Source organism: Cupressus sempervirens, chromosome 4 (assembly GCF_028749045.1).
Source record: "Cupressus sempervirens isolate cs-2001-9-10 chromosome 4, ASM2874904v1, whole genome shotgun sequence".
Lineage (NCBI taxonomy): Eukaryota > Viridiplantae > Streptophyta > Pinopsida > Cupressales > Cupressaceae > Cupressus > Cupressus sempervirens.
Window position 1 is genome coordinate 190,367,239 of NC_143121.1, and position 18,421 is coordinate 190,385,659.

Genomic DNA, 18,421 nt, shown 5'->3' on the forward strand with positions numbered 1-18,421 from the left:
TGATGACATCCATCTTCTCTTTGTTGAGGTGAATTCTTCCTCACTTGTTATGAGGGAACACTCTGACCCTCAACCACTTGATCTTTCTTTTGAGATTGACATGACTGTGGACACTTCTTTTTAGCAGCTGGAGGTGGACTCTTTTACTTCAAGGGAGACATATTGGTCTTTGGAGATTGTATTCTAGTTTCCTCATATCTTTTAAGGGTTATTACTACTAGTTGGGGATCATTCTCTACTACACCTATGGAACCACTTCTTCCTACAAGAAGGAACATCATTCAATTTTCATGGTGCATCTTCTTCAGTCATCAAAGATCTTCTTTCATGGGTGTGCATTCATCATTGAGGGGAGGCTACATTAATTCTCTTCACATATCTTCCTATAAGGATGATTCCTTGTCTTTGGAGTTTGATTCACTTTCATACATGGACATGTTACTTTGTTTGCCATCTTCTTTTAGGCATCCACTAGATTGACTTGTGGCATCTACATTCATCAAAGACTTGTCAACATATGAGCAGACTTCAGAGGTAGCATCCATAACATACTACATATGGATTCCTCATCCATCTTCCTATCCACAATGGGAAGTATACTTGCACCTATACTTGGTGTATCTTCTTCCTAAAGGGAGAAATGTCATTTATAAGCATTGGATACTTTTTAGTCTTCATGACATCCTTGAAAGAGATTATTCAATATGGGGGGATACCATCATGTATTTTTTCTTATGGGGGATATATGCTTGCACATGTTCATGATGTATGTTATACTAGGGGGTCTTGATTATTCCATCCTTGCATGCATCTTGTATTTCTTCATCTCTCTTTTTGGAGTAGGTTTTTTCCATGAGGTTTTCCCTCTTTCTCTAGTTTTAGAGAGATTGCATTGCATTGCATGTCAAGCATTGCATTTGTACATGTGTACCTAACATGGCCTTATAGCCAAAACCCACATTACATCTTGCATTTAGCATTGTGAGCTTAAGTGCATTCCCCTAAGTTGCACTTAAGGGGGGTTGCTAGTGTAAATAATTATATATTATTATGCTTTACTTAAGTTTACTTAGGAATATGCATAGTCATATGAGTTGTCTTGTTGACAACATAGGAGTTAGCAACTTATTAGAGCACATGGTGTCTACAAAATCTATTTATGAGATACACCTATGTAAATTTATCCTCTCATCATCACACAAACTCCTATTCTCAATGGAAGATAATCCACCTTTGGTGGACATGTGCTGAGTTGTAATCCTTATCTCTTGTGTGACTACTAGACATATCGATTGCCCTTATATGCAAGCACCCTCTATGATGTATTCATACAATTGTCCAATTATCTGATATCCAATCATTTGATATTCATTTTTAGTTGATCATCATTTGTCTCTTTTGTGCTATCTACTGAGCTTCTTGATCTTGGTGTTGAATTATTTTCCTAGGCAAATTCTTACATGGTATCAAAGCTATACCAAATTCTTACAACAATACATGATGCCCCTAGGCTAACTCTTTTTTGCAGTATGTTATATTATTAAGGTCACATATTTTTGGTATGTTATAGTGCTTACACATTGTTGTTCTTTGTTTAAGTTACACATGATAATTGTACATGATCTTTTAGGTCTTCAGACAAAGAAAAAATTTGCATGTCCAATTTGTGGTCCAAAGATGAAATCTCATCATTTAAGAAGTTTAGGAAAGAAGGTGTTTGATGAGTTTAGACACTTTCTCCATAATAATCATAAGTATCAAATTACTAAAAAAAACTTTTTAATGGGAAAGAAGAGACAACATCAAGACCATGAAGAATTTTACCTCATCTATGGAAGTTGGAACATAATAGACTAAAGCATCAACGTAATGTTTATCTGATAATTTTTGTTTGAAATTTATATTTTGATATTGTATTTTATTTAGTTATGATTTAATTGATGCTCACGAAGGTCATCAAGGCATCAATGACCAACTGACTAGTGGAATAAAAAGTTATTCTACTCAATTTACTAGGTTACCATACTATAAGGATTTCTCAATTGTACATTTGTTTGATGCTATGCATATTGGAAAGAATGTAACATAGACACTATGAAAAATATTGGATGACAGGATTGATAGAGAAAAAATTGCCAAAAGTTGTAATGACATTCATGAAACCAATCATGCACTAAATTTTTTTATTGAATCAAATAGCAATGGAGACCACATAAATATGAGTGCCCTTCCTTGATTATTAATGGAGCAACAAAATGATGTATTAAAAGAAGTCATAAATTTTTTTTTCCATAGGATTTGCTACAAATATAAGTGGTCTTGTATCAAAGAAAGGTGATTTCAGTCCAAGGTTGAAAACACATGATTGGCATACCTTCATCAAGGTAATTCGTGTTCTTTATTTACAATAGATTTGTAAAATTTCATGTACTTTTTATTATATTATTTCATTATATATTGAAAAGATCATTTTTTAATGATTTTAGTACATCCTATCTCTATCCCTTCCACACTAGTTTCACAACAATATTAAACAAGTTATATACGATCTTGGAAAATATGTGAGGTTAGAAGTGTTATTTCTTACATCTATTGTAGAGATATTATATTTATGTAATTTATTGTATATTTTTATCTAAAATCTTAGTTATATGTTCTTGCATATTGAATCTCTTTTAGGTGGTTAACATCTAAAGAAATTGATAAAAAAGATGTATACTATTGGAAAAGAAAAAATCCACAACTTATGTGTGAAATGCAAAAGTGTCTAACTTCAACTTTTTTCAATGCTCAAGAATACTACCTCATACATCAAGTTGAAGAGATTGAATTTAGTGGACTTGTTCAAACTAGGTTAATGTGGATGGTTGAGAGATACTTAAAATTTATGAAGGGCTTAGTTCAAAAAAGAGAACTTCCTAAGGGTTCTATGGTAGAGGGATATATGGTATACCAGACCATGGTGTACATTAGTGAATATCTTCCTAAGTTTGTAGCAAATATCCATGTAGATTACATTTGGGATCCTAACTTTATTAAAAAATTCAAAGGGGAGTACTTGATGGGGAAAGGTAGATTGAAGAGAGTGAGAGGTAGTTATAAGATATAATTTTAGTCTATTAGTTCTCATAAATCTTCAATATAAGTTGTTTCTAAGTGGTCTAGTTGTTTTCTTTATAGTTGGTCATGAGTGGGATGCAATACATTTGTATATTTCAAACATCTTGATTGGGTGATGATATGAATTCAATAGTTTTAATAAAATGGTCACTCATTAACATCAGATGATGTTGCATCATTGGTTAAAGAAGCTCATCATAATGGAGATCTCAATGTTATTCCAATGGTACTTGATCTAGCATATGTCTTAAGAGATAGAAATGTACGTATAAGTTTACTAATCATGACCCATAATTTTAATATCAACTCACATATTAATGAAAATAATCTTGACATGCTTGAATAATTTTAGATCAAACATCACAAAGCTATGTACTACCATGGCCGTCAATTTCCCATAAAAAGGTTAGATGAAATGAAGAGAACTTGTGATTCTAGGATAAGTGCAATCTTCGAGGTCACCGATATTTTATCTAAAAATGACATAACTCCTCAAAAATCTAAAAATTGATACTATAAAATTTTGGATGATATAATTGAGTGTGACTTTAATTCATTCACATTAGTTCTATTTGTCATCAAATGGTACAGGCTACAACTAAATAAAAATGATCCTGATAGGATTGTTATTGAACATGATGGTAAATTTACAATGATTAATACAAGGTCATTTGAGCCAATTGGAGATGAGCCATATCTTCTTCCAAGCCAATGTGAGAAAGTGTTTTACTTTGGCATTCCACATAAACTTAATTGGTCAATTGTTGTTAGACATGATCCAAGAGGAAGGCTAGTAAAGTATAATATGATGGAAGAAGAAGATACCAAAGAATCAGAAGATCAAGTAAATGATGATCATGAATGATTTTTATCTAATGAAGAAGAAGAAGAAGAATAAGATGATTTTGGTGATGTTTATGATGACAAAAATGATCATGGTGATGAAGATGGCGATGATCAAGGTGATGATGATAATAGTGATGAAGATGACGACAATGGTGGTGGTGATGATGATGATCAAAGTGACAAGTATGATTATGGTGATGATGATGATGACATGGAAGAAGATGACAATCAATGACATGATCAATGAAATTTATGTCAAGGTATGATCAATGTCAAGTATGACAGAGTGATTTATTCATAGAAATTTGTTTGACTTGTATGTTTTTATGATTAAGTTATTATGTGTTGAAATCTACTATCATGGAGTATATACAATGATTTTGCATAGCTACCACACATAAAGTAGAGGTAAGGAATTAAAAAAATACAATGATTTCAATGAATGCATCATGCAATTTTTGTATTCTATGTAATTTGTAGCATATATATCATGTAATTTTTGGTTAACTTAACATAAATGATTTACATATGCAGGAAATTTATTGCCTTTGACCAAGATCATGCAAAATGACATGGATCAACATGTATAAGTCAATAAATCCTATAGATACAATTTTTTATTTACTTATCTTCTATTTACCATCAACATCAACTTTAGTCCTAGTATGTCTCTCATTTTATGGATTGCAGGTATCACCAAATAGGTATTTTTTTGATCTATCTTCCTCAAGTGAGGGAAATGTGGGAATAGAAGACAAAAGTGAGACATCTAGTAGGTCTAAAATAGAGAGCTCAAATAGAGGTCAAAAGATTAGAAGAAAATTCAACAAACAAATGCAATTTTTTCTTGCTTTAGGGGGGTCATGTTCTTATGATAATGAAAGTGAAGGTGATAGGAAGGTTCCCTTAAGGTACACACATCTTTAGAAAGAATGGGTACCTAAGGAACTACCTCCAATTAACACTATTTTTTTTTTAATGAAAGGATATATCGTATAGCTAGGTATGTGTAGGATCATGGTCAACCAAACTATGGCCTTAAGTGGCAGTGGAAAACCAACAAATCAAGGTTATGTTAACTTGGCACATAATTTTAAAGTAGTTATGGGCTTTATATCAAAAAATTGTAAGAAAAGAAACTATAGGAAATTGAATGTAGTTTCTAAACTACTAGGCCTTATCTAGTGAAAAAATTATTTGATTTTGTCTAAATTTTGGATTTTAATGCAGTACCACAAAAATTTTAGGGCGAAAATAAAAACTAGGTGTATATATGACCACGTTAATCAAATCAAATGATAATATTTTTTAATATATTTATAGAGATAAAAAGTAGACTCATACTTGGATGTGACATATATTTTTGGGTATTTTTATTTCAAATAAATAATTAAATATGAATTTTCTACTATAACTTTTTTAGAATAAAAAAATCCTATGTTTGATCACCTTAACTAATTGAAAAATTTACAAAATTATTATTTTTCTTTTCTTATACTAGGTGAAGCATAGAATGTGACACAACTTTTGGATTTCAAAAGTGTTATACCATTTGAAACTTATAGCTATTTTTTAATTAGTATGTCAATCAACATTTTACAAACATCTTCATTAAAAATAAACTAATACATAATTATCGAACTCAAAATTTCATAGCAATTAAATAGATAGAATCTTGAGAGTTATCTAGAAACCCTTTTTGTTTCATTGAATTTTGATGGAAAAAATTATTGCTAGATGGCTACTCGAAGTCTAAATGTCAGTGAAACATGTCTCAAACACATTTTTTGAGTCGACCAAAGAGGTTTAGTAAATACCAAGCCTAATTGGGTACCTGATAATAGATTGAGTACCCAATAATAGATTAGGTACCCGATTCAAAATTAGATACCTGAAAGTTGGCAACAAAAAAATATTTTTCAAAATTTGATTGCCCAAATTTAGGAGAGAAATCAATTTGCACTAGTACATTTGAGGTCATTTTTTGACCATTATTGGTCAAAATTTTTGACCAACTTTCAACAAAATTTGACCAACCCATTGGTCGTAAATTTTCTTGTTAAAATTTCAACCAAAATTTGGTTGGTCAAAAACTGTTTGTTACCATGGTGCAATTTGCACCTAGATGTTGGTCAAAATTTTGACCAATGCTTGGTAGAAAACCCTCAAGCATTGGTCAAAATTTTGACCAATGTTTGGTCAAATTTTTTAAAGAGAAATCAGCAGTTATGAGATGACCAATCAAGAGGAAACAATTGAGAGCTTAGAGTGACACAATTTTTAGATGATCATATGAAATGAAATGGGCATGCGAGTAGAAAGAAACTAGAAAGACATTGTGTACAGATGAAGGCATGAAATGGATGGTTTTGGAGCACTTAACACAAACACTCAACATTCAGTACCATTTGATCTCGAATGGTGATATGTACTAAATGCTGAATGTCTATGCGGAGTGCTCCAAAACCATCCATTTCATGCCTTTATCTACACACAATGTCTTTCTAGTTTCTTTCTACTCGCACGCCCATTTCATTTCATACGATCATCTAAAAATTCTATCACTATAAGCTCTCAACTATTTCCTCTTGATTGATCATCTCATAACTGCTGATTTCTCTAACATGATCAATTTTTTCCTGACATGTCACCTACTAATATAGTGATTAATAGTAAATACTATGATTTATCCCGATCCTAGTTTCAATATTGGCTATGGTATTGTTATTATTTTGAGCCATTTTGTTAAAGACTATATCTCTCAAAATAGTGGCATTTACTAGACAACCTATTCATCATGTATTTGAGAGACAATAGCCTTCACATAAATATAAGTTTCTTCTTATCATCTCTAGAGAAAAATATAAGACAACTCGGGGCTAAAAAAAACTAAATATAAGCTAGAACCATACCCAATGTTGTCATCATGAACAAAATAGACCAAGTAACCATCCTCCTCCTCCATATCTAACCCATAATTTGTGGGTATAAATATTGCCTCAAAACCAAATCTTTTAGGTCCAAAATCAAAAACTCCTAGCACATTGCCTCCAACTTCAATTTGAAACTTTCTCACCTCAAGTTCTGCTTGAAGATTAAACTTTACGAGTCCCTTGACCTTAGCTACTAAATCTAGTGTAGTACCATACACATAATGCTATTTTCTGCATGCATTTTCAATCATAAAGTAGAATTAGATATTTCCCAATCAACCTTGTATCCAAGGAAATAAGATCGACCAAAAATGGAGACAAAATTAAAGATATATAAAACTCCTAAGAGATTTCTCAGCTTTGAGAGATTGACTAGCCTATGTAGGATAATCATAAAACTGATAATAGTAATATGAACTTATCCACTACTAGTTGTAAAAGAGACTTCAAATCATAAAAGATGCTTCAAATCATTGTGTAAGAAACACTTGTAAATCATTAAACTTTAATTTATTTTCTTGGGTTTGTTAAGACTATTGATTTAGGAGATACCATGGAGATACCATGTCAATGGCTTCTTTATCATCAGTAAGGTTTTGCCATTCCAATGAAGCTACTTAGTAGAGAACTCCTAGTATGACCAAATCTGTCCTTCAATTTTTTACCTAGCAATCCATGCTTGCTCACACCCATACCATCATATATATGAATCAATCCACTTCTATAGAATTAGTAACACTAGACTTTATGGTTCATAATAATCAAAAAAATTTTTTTTGGAAACATGTGAGAGTGAAAATTTAACTATATATTTGTGCTCTATAATTGATGGATACTTTTATGAAATTTATTTATTTATTTGAAGTCTTTCTTAAGCTTCAAGCACTATTTTCTGTTAATGAAGATGACATACCAATTTGCATGCATGGAAGCAAGGAGAGTGTCTATTTTGAGTAGCTCAACTATCCAGTCAATGGTGTGGATCTTTGCAATAATTGCTGAAGTTACTAATCTTGTATGGCGATATAGTTCTTCATTGTCCAAATGAGGGTAGTTGTCCTACAAGTTCTTATAAAATATTAAATCTAATTTAGCAACTAAGATATAAATGATCATTCTTAAATATTATAAATTAAGAAAAAAATCAAGCTTAGAAAAATAAGTCAATTTTAAGTATTTATTAGTCTAAGAATCAAGTCTTAGTGTGTGATGTTTAAGCCGTTCAGATATTAAAGAAATAAACCACAGTTCACTCGTACTCTAGTTTGTTTGTAAAAGTTAGTGGAAATATTTTAAAAGGATGAGAATGTCATGAATTTGTATATGTAGAGATGATATATCCAATAAGATCCCTTTTTGCCACCCTCTCCACCACCAGGATGTCCCTCAAGTTCTTTGACCCTTCATCTATACATAGTGAGGAGAGTGTTGGCATAACAACTATATCCCGATGATATCCCTTTCCACTACAAATACAATGACAAAAACATAATTACCTTAAGCATGTCACAAATATCATTGTGCTCTTTAATGAATAAGACTTGGAGTACTAACAACCCAAACCATGGATTGGGCACATCTACGGAGACAACAAATCCATCATTCAAGTGAAGAAGAAGGCCATCTTTGCCCAATTTTAATTTGCCATCTTTGAATGTTCTCAACTTTGTCGACTGCTCAAAATTGTTCCCATATACTTCACTCGCATCCCTACAAATTTACTCATTTTAGATCACAAAGAAAAAGAATGTCTAAATCAATTCTTGAATTCAAATAAAATAGTTAAGCTGATCTATCATTTTGACTCATTTTTGGATAGAATAGTATACCCATTTCAAAAATTGAATTATTTCCAATTGAATATAGTTTTCTTACCACCAGGTGGTTCTCCTATTAAGTTATCCCTTTTTTATATCATAAAAACTAGTAGGGACTTCTTTAGATTCAAAAAAATTGAATGCCTTAAGTGGGCATTGCTGCACAACTACTTGTGGGGTAGTTAACTTTGTCTGCAAAAAGCTCTTTATGTGAGAAACATTCATATATTGAGAATACATGAAACATAAAAATAAAAAAAGTTTGTTTCATTGGTTATCTTTAAACATCACATACTAAAAATGAAATTAAATTTTAAAACAAAAACCTTCAACTATTTAAAAATGAACTATTTGTATGATGTCTAAGCTGCCCATGTCTTGCCTGTTTAGTGTCTTCAACATGATCAACCCAATCATGAATCATAAACTGAATCCACGAAGTAGCAAGCATTTTAAATTGTTTGTCCATGACAACAAACTTCTTCCTTGCAAGTAGCTTAGTAGCAACTACCATGGGATCTGGCCTCATAAACTATTTACACATCAAGAACATACCATTTAGATTTTATGTCTAGAAATTTGAAGGAAGTTTTAGATAAACTAAATTTCACAAGGCTTGGAGTGCACCCCCTAGAGATATTATTTTTTAGAAAAGAAGAATATGATGAAATTATTGTTGGAAGAATTATTTTTTAGGAAAAAGAGATGCATTAAGTTGACAAATATTTTTCAATTAAATCAATAGGTTTCATTTTTTTCTGGTGAAATGGATTGAATTGAAATTAGTTTACTAGAAATCAAGTTTTATTTTCACTAAATTAGTGGGGAAGAGTTACATTTTGTTTTAAATCTTAAAAAATCTTCAATATTCAAGTTACAACAAATCAAAACATCCAACTCAAAAATATCAGAGTGGGAGCCAATTAAAAATAGTCTAAAATGCCATAGTTCAATGTGTTCAAATTGGAGTAGACTAGGATGGGTGAGCTTTTGGGAAGTCCCCATGCTTCACCTTTGTGAGCATCACCTAGATCCAATGAGAGCTAAGTGTTCCTTTCATTTTCATGAGATATGGGTTCATGTGAACCACTACTCAAGTAACATGAGCCAATGAGTTTGACTTAAAAACTACATACTTGAATTCTAATAACAATATAACAATTTGACTAGCTATGGTAAATATCTCCTACTTATCAATTGATGAACTCAAGGGGCTTTCTAATGAATGGTTCATAAGGCACAACCTTGGTGAAGGTTTTGCAAATAGAGTTGTAGGTAGAGTGAGTTTAACCATGGAGGAAACTTCATAGTTTAGCACGTTCGAGTTGGAGTAGTAGTACTAGGATGGTAACCTCTCAGGAAGTACTAGTGCTTCAACTTTGTAAACATCACCTACATCCAATGAGTTTTAAGTGTTCCATTCATTTTCATGAGAGAAGATAGGTTCATGTGAACTACTATTCATGAAATGTGAGTCTATAAATTTGAATCAAAAAACTACTCAATTCAATCCTTACTACCTCCTATAAAAGTGTTTATCTCTATTAAAGGTCAATCTTTATTCCCTAAAAAACTATGTTCTAACAAATTATATCAAAGTTGGGTCATGGGTTCTAATCCTATTAAGGAAAGGGGGACTTGGGATCATAAAAGGGGTATGTCTTTTTTCTTTCTAGGAACTACTATTTGTGGAGCAAGGGATTGCTGCCAGAGCTCTTAGAAGGTGTCAACAATTCTAAAAGGTCCAAGTCTTCTTGAATACAAGAATGAAAACATAAGAAAAGATAAGGTTAGAATCATGCCCAAGGCAGTTGGAATAGAATCCACTCCTAATTGTAATGGAATATACTACCTCTATCTGTCAACCAAATAAATTTGAGACCATGGGGATTTAAATAAAAACACAAACATTTTTGTTTGCATAAAATAAGGTAAAATGCTATTTAAATAATAATTGAGAAGTTTTGATAATCACCTCATCTTTCTAAGGAGAAGGTAGGATGTTTCTTCCAAGGAAAGTGCCTTCACTCCCTACTTCTTGATCAAATGGGTTGTTGTACTTTCCATCTGCTATTCTATATGGATAATGTGTTGGATTATATCTCACACCCATTGGTGTTGATCCCACATTTAACAGATTATAATGCTAGTGCAATGTTCTCCTTATCTCTAGATACACCAGTCCAAGAAATATTGGAAATTTATGCCATGCAAATGCCCTGTCCACAAAGTGTATAATCTGAAAACAAAAAAATAGTTAGTCAATTAATCAACTCCTCCTCCCACGCAAAGAAAATTTGTACCAAGAAAATTGCTGTAATTTTGAAAGCTGTTTAAAAATTGCTACAGGCATACAAGAATGAGGATTTTGTCTATGAATCTCATTATGGAATAGACTGAATATAAATTCTTGTCAAGCACTTTGCAAGTGGGTAAAATAGCCTCCAACAATCTTAACAAAGCCATAGAACAGATATTAAATAATCAAATACAATTATAAGCTAAAAATGCCAATTTAGTATACACTCAAAAGAGAGATGCAACATTTATAGGCAAGGGAAAGTATTGCATGTGTCCATTTCTTTGTGGTGTAATTTGTTGCACATTTCATTATAATTTTTTCTTGGTCAAAGGAAATCATTTAGGAGATACCATGTAAATGATTTCCTTTGAGTGATTTCATTATGATTTCAAAATGGGATGTAAATAGACCTTCAACCAAGACAAAATTAATTTACATAATGTAGGCCCCATACCAAAAAAATGGGTATATAATAATCATCTAATAAATTTGTAGTGGCCCTTATTATTACAAATGATTCGATGACTATAAAATAAAATGATATGCAAGATTACATTGTGCTTTAAGATAGCTCCTTGAAAATCAAAGGGCATTTCTTGGAAAGAGAACATAACAAGAAGAGCGCAGAGCCATATGAATCTGCTAACAATGTACTATGCTACAAACAAAATAACCTGATAAAAGGTACAAATCCATTTTCTAAAAGTTGAATAATTTCTCAATTTCTTACAATTTAGTACCAAACATTCAATTTTGAACAATGAATGTTTGACCAAAAGAAAAGTACCTAGGTAGAACACCCTCATCAACCATGTTTTATCAAGTGGATGTATATTGCTTTCTAATGCTAGACTTACTAATTATAGTTACATTTTATGTGCATTATTTCTAGCCTCGAGAGTCAAGGGTATGTATCAATTTGAATAATAATTAAAAAGGAAATAAGAAATCCAAAATTCCATGAATCATCCAATGGCAATTCACCAACACACATTTGAACCACATAAAAATGATCCTAGCACAAATAACACTCAAAATCCATAGTTTAGAGAGTAAATGTAAATTTCTTTTTTAATGTGTTGTTTGTAGGATAAGTCTCACTTCAAGGTTAATTAAATGGCTAGAAATCATTTCTTAACAACCATAAAATACTCCTACTCCTACACCTACTAAGTTCCAAAGTCTTTTTCTCCACTTCAGATAGCCATAATTGGTTTCCATCATCAAATATTAAGATGGTAAAAAGTATGAAATCATCATACCTTTCCAGTGCGACATCCATCAAAATAAGGCAGATTATGAACCACCACTATTCTCCATAGTCCAATCATCTTTGAATTGTCTGAAGCAGTAGTTTTTCTTAAGAATGATTTCGTTGTCTCATCAACAAACATAAGGTAGACTTCCCTTTTAGATATCTCGCTAATGTTTTTAGGCTATTGTATCTCATCATAGTTGCTTTCCATAAAAAATCTAAACAATAAGCCATGGAGAACATCTAATTTCAATACAAAAAGTAATAGATTATGATATTTATGTTAAGGAAACAAACCAAATATAGCTGAAGCAACAACAATCCTATGGTAGTGGTTCATATCAATAATATCTTCTCTCTCAAAGTCAAACCCAGTTGCATTACTTGGTGTAGATCCTTTCACAAAATTGAAAATATAATCAATGGCAAAAGATTCATATTTATCATTCCAATGACTTCAGTAATATGTCTCAAAGCTGGTATTTAAAAATTCTCCATTACATGCTAATGCAAATACTTGAAAAAAATCACTTGTCAAATACCAAATATAAAATAGAAACTGACCCAGAGTACACATGCATAGACACCTAGACATTAAAATAATCATCTCTTTGATTTAATGTTGGATAGCCACCAAAATTAAAACCACTATTGCCTCGTGTTGGCACAACAGATGCCACTTTGGTAACATATGTCAATTTCTTAACAAGGGTAGCAGAAGGAATAATAGGCATGAGCTTTGCTACCTCCTCAACAGGCAGATAACAAACTAGGCATGTTGTAAGAAAAATGTCATAAGAAGCATCCAACAAGTAAGATTGGAAGTTTGTGCCAATTCAACTAGATAAAAGTTGACGACAAAATGTTTGCTTTTCTTAAGCTTAGAATACATTGAATATATCTAATTCATTGTACATGTTTTTCAATGCTAATGGTAATGACAACTTGCAGCAAGGCCCTATTCTTTTCTTATCAGCTGGTGGAGGAGGCAAACTGAAATGTTGGCATAGGTGACTAGGCGGAAGAGAAGGATCCGCAGAAGCAATAGGAGGATGAATCCTACTTTGATTTCAATACATCATGCAAACTACAACTGACTCATTATTTTTAATTTTTGATGCAAGCTCTAGTTGTGCTGTATAATTTGAAACGGTGTGATGTTTGTCAAATTAGTCTACAATAGGCCTCTCAGAGAACCTAGAGGATTGAACGCATGTAACTTCGCTTCTTAATCCATCAACAATATGTTTTGTATGAGGAGGATCAAAAGTCAGACCAGTTTGGGGTGATAATATATTATTTTTCAAGGGCAACAATGAAAAGTGGTGACTCAATTATCATTAACAGCGGTGACCCTTTCACCAATAAAGTATTAAGGATAAGTGCACTCACTCAATCATCACTCATCACTGCATGAATTCCCATTTATTCATTCTTCATTCACTAATATATCCAATTATCAAATCAGAGTAAATAATTCAATCATCCATCAAACATCAATTGGGAATCAAGAAAATAGAACAACAATCAGTTCATACATCAATTCAATTAGTCTAATATCAATCATTCAAATGTTAACCAAATCATGTCACAACATCAAAGAAAAGAACTAAGCAATCAATCAAGGGAGAGACTTTTAGTTCCCAGTTGATGAAACTAGTCAACAGACTTATATACTACTCAAGTATTTGATATGATGCATAATGCATGTAACTTTGATCTTGCTGACTTGTTATCTAGTAAGCAGTTAATATATTATTGCTGATATTTATTTATATTTTTTTATTCTTTCTATTATGGTACTTATGCATAATAGATAATATATATATACAACTGTTTAATCAATCAATTGTCTCATTATGGAGGATAGAATGAAATACATAATTAGGAATACAATTGGAGCAAAAGCAATTGGACACTCTATGTTGTATGGGTAAACCATTGAAAAGGACAGTCATCATGACATCTTCAAACTAGTCATCATGTAAACTGAAAGCAATAACCATCACAAGATTATCCATGATCAAATAGAAAAAGATCCTCAACATGACATCTAGTATTGAGAAATCATTCCTAGATGAAGGAAAGTACTCATCTTAGAGAATCACAACTATGGATAAATCATCATTTAGAACTATTTTCACTAGTAACTAAGATATCAATCTGCATCATACATGGAAGAAGTTGAAGAGCAGTCAATACACATCAACATCATGAGAAGAAGTGATTTGGTTAATGAACCAATTACTAAATCAATATGGAGTGATACAGAATAGCAAATGAGGAATCCGTAATGGGTATTCCAGTTCCCAAGTGCTGATAAGTATGATAGCTACTATGAAGACCAAAAACCAAGTGATAATTGGTCAATGATCATATGTATATCCAATGATGGTCCATGATTACTATGTAATAGGATGATACACAAATAAGAAGAAGCTGTATCAATAAATATAAATAATCAAGAGGACATCAATCAACGTATGTTTGAGCAATAATAAGAATACAACACACATAACCAATACCAATATGGAGGAACAATAATTATGTTATGATAATGATTAAGTGAAAAAATGACAAAATTTGAGATCTATTGAACCAATGAACCATATTAATTATACTAGCTCATGCGCACTAACTAGTGAGATTATTACTATTGGCATCCAATAAGGAGAATATTATAATCAATAACTAAAGGCTGATTAATTATTGAATAAAAGGATGCAAATCTAACAAGGAAAAGGTGTGTCTAGAAATGATCATGAAGGGATGCAATCTTCATTATTAAAAAATTTTATACTAACTAATCTTATTGTTAGAAGACTTGTAATGGAAAGGTGTGATTAGCAAAGGAAATGAAGGGACATGAGACATGCCCCATACAATGTTACTCCTCACTCAAAGGAAATCATTTAGGAGATACCATGTCGATACTTCAAGGATCTAGTTTGTTAAGACTATCTTCAAGGCTCCCTAAATGAAGGATTTGGCTTCATAAACTTTAAAAGGTTTGAACACAAGGATTCTAAGGCTCCAACACAATTTCAATACCCCAATACAACACTCTTTCAAATTGTTCCAATAGTCTAATTCTCTGCCCTTTAGACCTGCTGCATACTTGAAATGGGGATGACTTTGGCTTTTCCCAAGATATGTGACAATGTAATGATGCTCACTAATTCCCTATTTGGTGTATTACAACATATCATGTATTTCCTTATGTTTTTTTTGGATTAGTAAACCTATCCTTGACTGGTGCCTTATTTTAATTTATAAAAATGACTACTTTTCCAAAGGAAGTATCATCAAATGAAATCCAATCAACCCCAACTCCTGGATAGTGATTTATTACCTCTTCAATTGCTTAATCCCAAAAGGAATTTCTCTCCAATACCTCGCAACATCAAAACCCCCAAATTAGCACTCCCAAGCCCTTGAACTAGGGCTTCCTCAATCCCCTAATTACACACACTTACAATCCCAATTAAAAATGGATTCAACTTCACATGAACATTTTTCAATATGTCCAATCATCAAATAGACCCCTTTTTTGAGTAGAATGTCTACTACTATACCTGATCATACATTTTTAATGCATTGTCATGTTGTTGTTTAATTGAGATCACTCCTATCTTGTTTAATCCCACATGTGCCTAGTTAGTAACTTATAATACATGTCAATTCTAGTCATTCCATGAATATCGAGCCCCCATACTCATGGAATGATTTCCATTATTCTTAAATTCTATTGCAACAAGTAAATAGTCAAAAGAAGTCACTAGTTCTGCAACTAGTGTGATAGCAAGTTTAACACAATGTGAAAAACATCAATTAGAAATGTGGATGGTTAATAACTCCTATCAATGCATTAATAAAGAAAACCAAATTTATTTGAGACTCCAAAGGATCAAGGAAATCTTGTAGAAATTTAAGTTTTATTGCTTGTTGTATTACACCATTCCGTACACCCAACTCCCTCTTCTATATCTATAACAACAGCTCCCTCTTACATATATAAGACTTCACAATATAACCAATTCAACCAACTATCATTGGGTTGAAAGGTTCATGTCTAAAACTAATACTTCCCTCCAAAATCTAAATGACTGTTATATGTTTGAAAATTTGAACTTAAAACATAAATCAACATATTAAACATTAAAGCCCTTTTCTCATTATTAAAGTCTTTCACCTAGTCTCCTAATATCCCTACTAGACTCATCCTCAATCTATCTTAGAATCCTAGAAACCTTATTAAGAACATTGTTGAAACTTGGACAACATTGTTCTCAAGCTGAAACTGATGTATTATACCAAGGCCCAACACCTCAAAATGCTGGAACACCTTTAATTCTCATCAAATCTGTAACTCATATTGGGCTAACAAGAGATGAATTATGCATCAATCCCCGATGGACTACTATAATTCATTTTTGCCATGCATAATTTCACCTTGATTTAGATCTCCATAAGGCAATGTGTTAAATGTGAATCAAACAGTCTGCTGTAAAACCTCAACAAAACTAAAATGTGATTAGCACTAAGGTATGCCCTTCCTAATTAAGCATCAATCCCATATAGACTAGTGTAACTCATAATTACCATGCATTATTTGATGTTGATTGATATTTCCTTGAGACAATGCATTAAATTGGATTGAAACATAGTCTACTGAAAAACCTTAACAAGACTTAAAAGTTAAATGTTATCAATAATAAGGTATTCCATTTGTAATGAGCAAAGCACTTTTAGAATTGTACTAGGTGATTGATCAATCAAGAGGAAATAGTTAAGAGCTTAGAGTGACACAATTTTCAGATGACCATATGAAATGAAATGGGCGTGCAAGTAGAAAGAAATTAGAAAGACATTGTGTATAGATGAAGGCATGAAATTGATGGTTTTGGAGCACTCAGCACAGACACTTAGCATTCAATACATATCATCATTTGAGATCAAACTTATATATGGTCAGCATAGATTGAAAATCAATAGTAAACATAATAAAAGCATAGAACATTATTAAATAAGGCCAGTAAGCAATAACTCTCCACTTGCTAGAGAATAATGGCCCATCTGAGGATGGAAATAACATAACTTCATATACTAGCTTCTAAGTAGTGTAAAAAAACCACCAATATAGTAAGCAAATTGAGAAACCCAATCAACAATTCTTTTCTAGCAAATTTGAAGCATTGATTGGAAGCATGGTGGTTGTTTCATGTCCTTGGTTGGGAACCTCAATTAATAGATGTAATAGGAGTCAATAATCAATAAAAGACAACCTACTTCCAACCCTCAGTTCAACCTTAAGATATCCAATGATCTCATCAATGCAGTTCTACTTTCACAATATCAAAAATCCTAAGTATTAAGTCCTAGAGATCATATCTATCCTTTGCCTTGACTAAGAATTTGGATTATAATTAGCTTATCATTTCAATACAAGAAAGTCTCAGTACTACTTGGTACCAATATTAATGCAATATCTAGTTAACATAAGGCTACTCCAACTATTAAAATATATTGATATCAACATTAATTTATGTGTGGTAATCTCAAACTACGAGCTAAAATGGTTACTTATATCTATTTGACAGAATAATTTCTTCAATAATAACCAAAGCCTAATCTACAAGGCTATTACACCCATGCTTTGCATCTTTATTAACATCATAAGTCTACAAAGCACAATACATGTTATTAATCATTGTGAGAAAAGAGAACTTGAGGCCATTACCAATAGAGAACAATACAATAACTTACATTGAAACGTGTTATCTTAAGAAATTGTGACAGAAATCCTCTATTTTAGCAAAAGTCCTTAAAACTTGGACAGAAAATAACCATGAAAGACAAGAAAAGAACACGATAAAAGCAATATAACAAAAGAATTGAAAATGCATTTTTAAAAAGTAGTAAAATAATGCCAAACAACAATCTAGTAATCTGATCCATAATTTAGAGAAACAATTCATATTATCTGAGTAAACAATAGTGTTGAGTAAACCACAGTATAGCATCAAACTTTATGAAAAGGTATAAAATCCACAAGTTATTCTTCATGCATAGAACCCTAAAACTTCTAATTCTAGATAGGGAAACTTATACACCAACTTAGATCCTCTAGGTCCCATAGAATGCTAAG

The 18,421-nt window shown here is 32.0% G+C and overlaps 1 pseudogene; it reads right to left on the reverse strand.

The window, feature by feature from the left end:
• Window positions 1–7,484: 7,484 nt before the first annotated feature.
• Window positions 7,485–11,182, reverse strand: LOC149560637 (alpha-dioxygenase 1-like; annotated as a pseudogene).
• Between the last annotated feature and the right edge of the window lie 7,239 nt (window positions 11,183–18,421).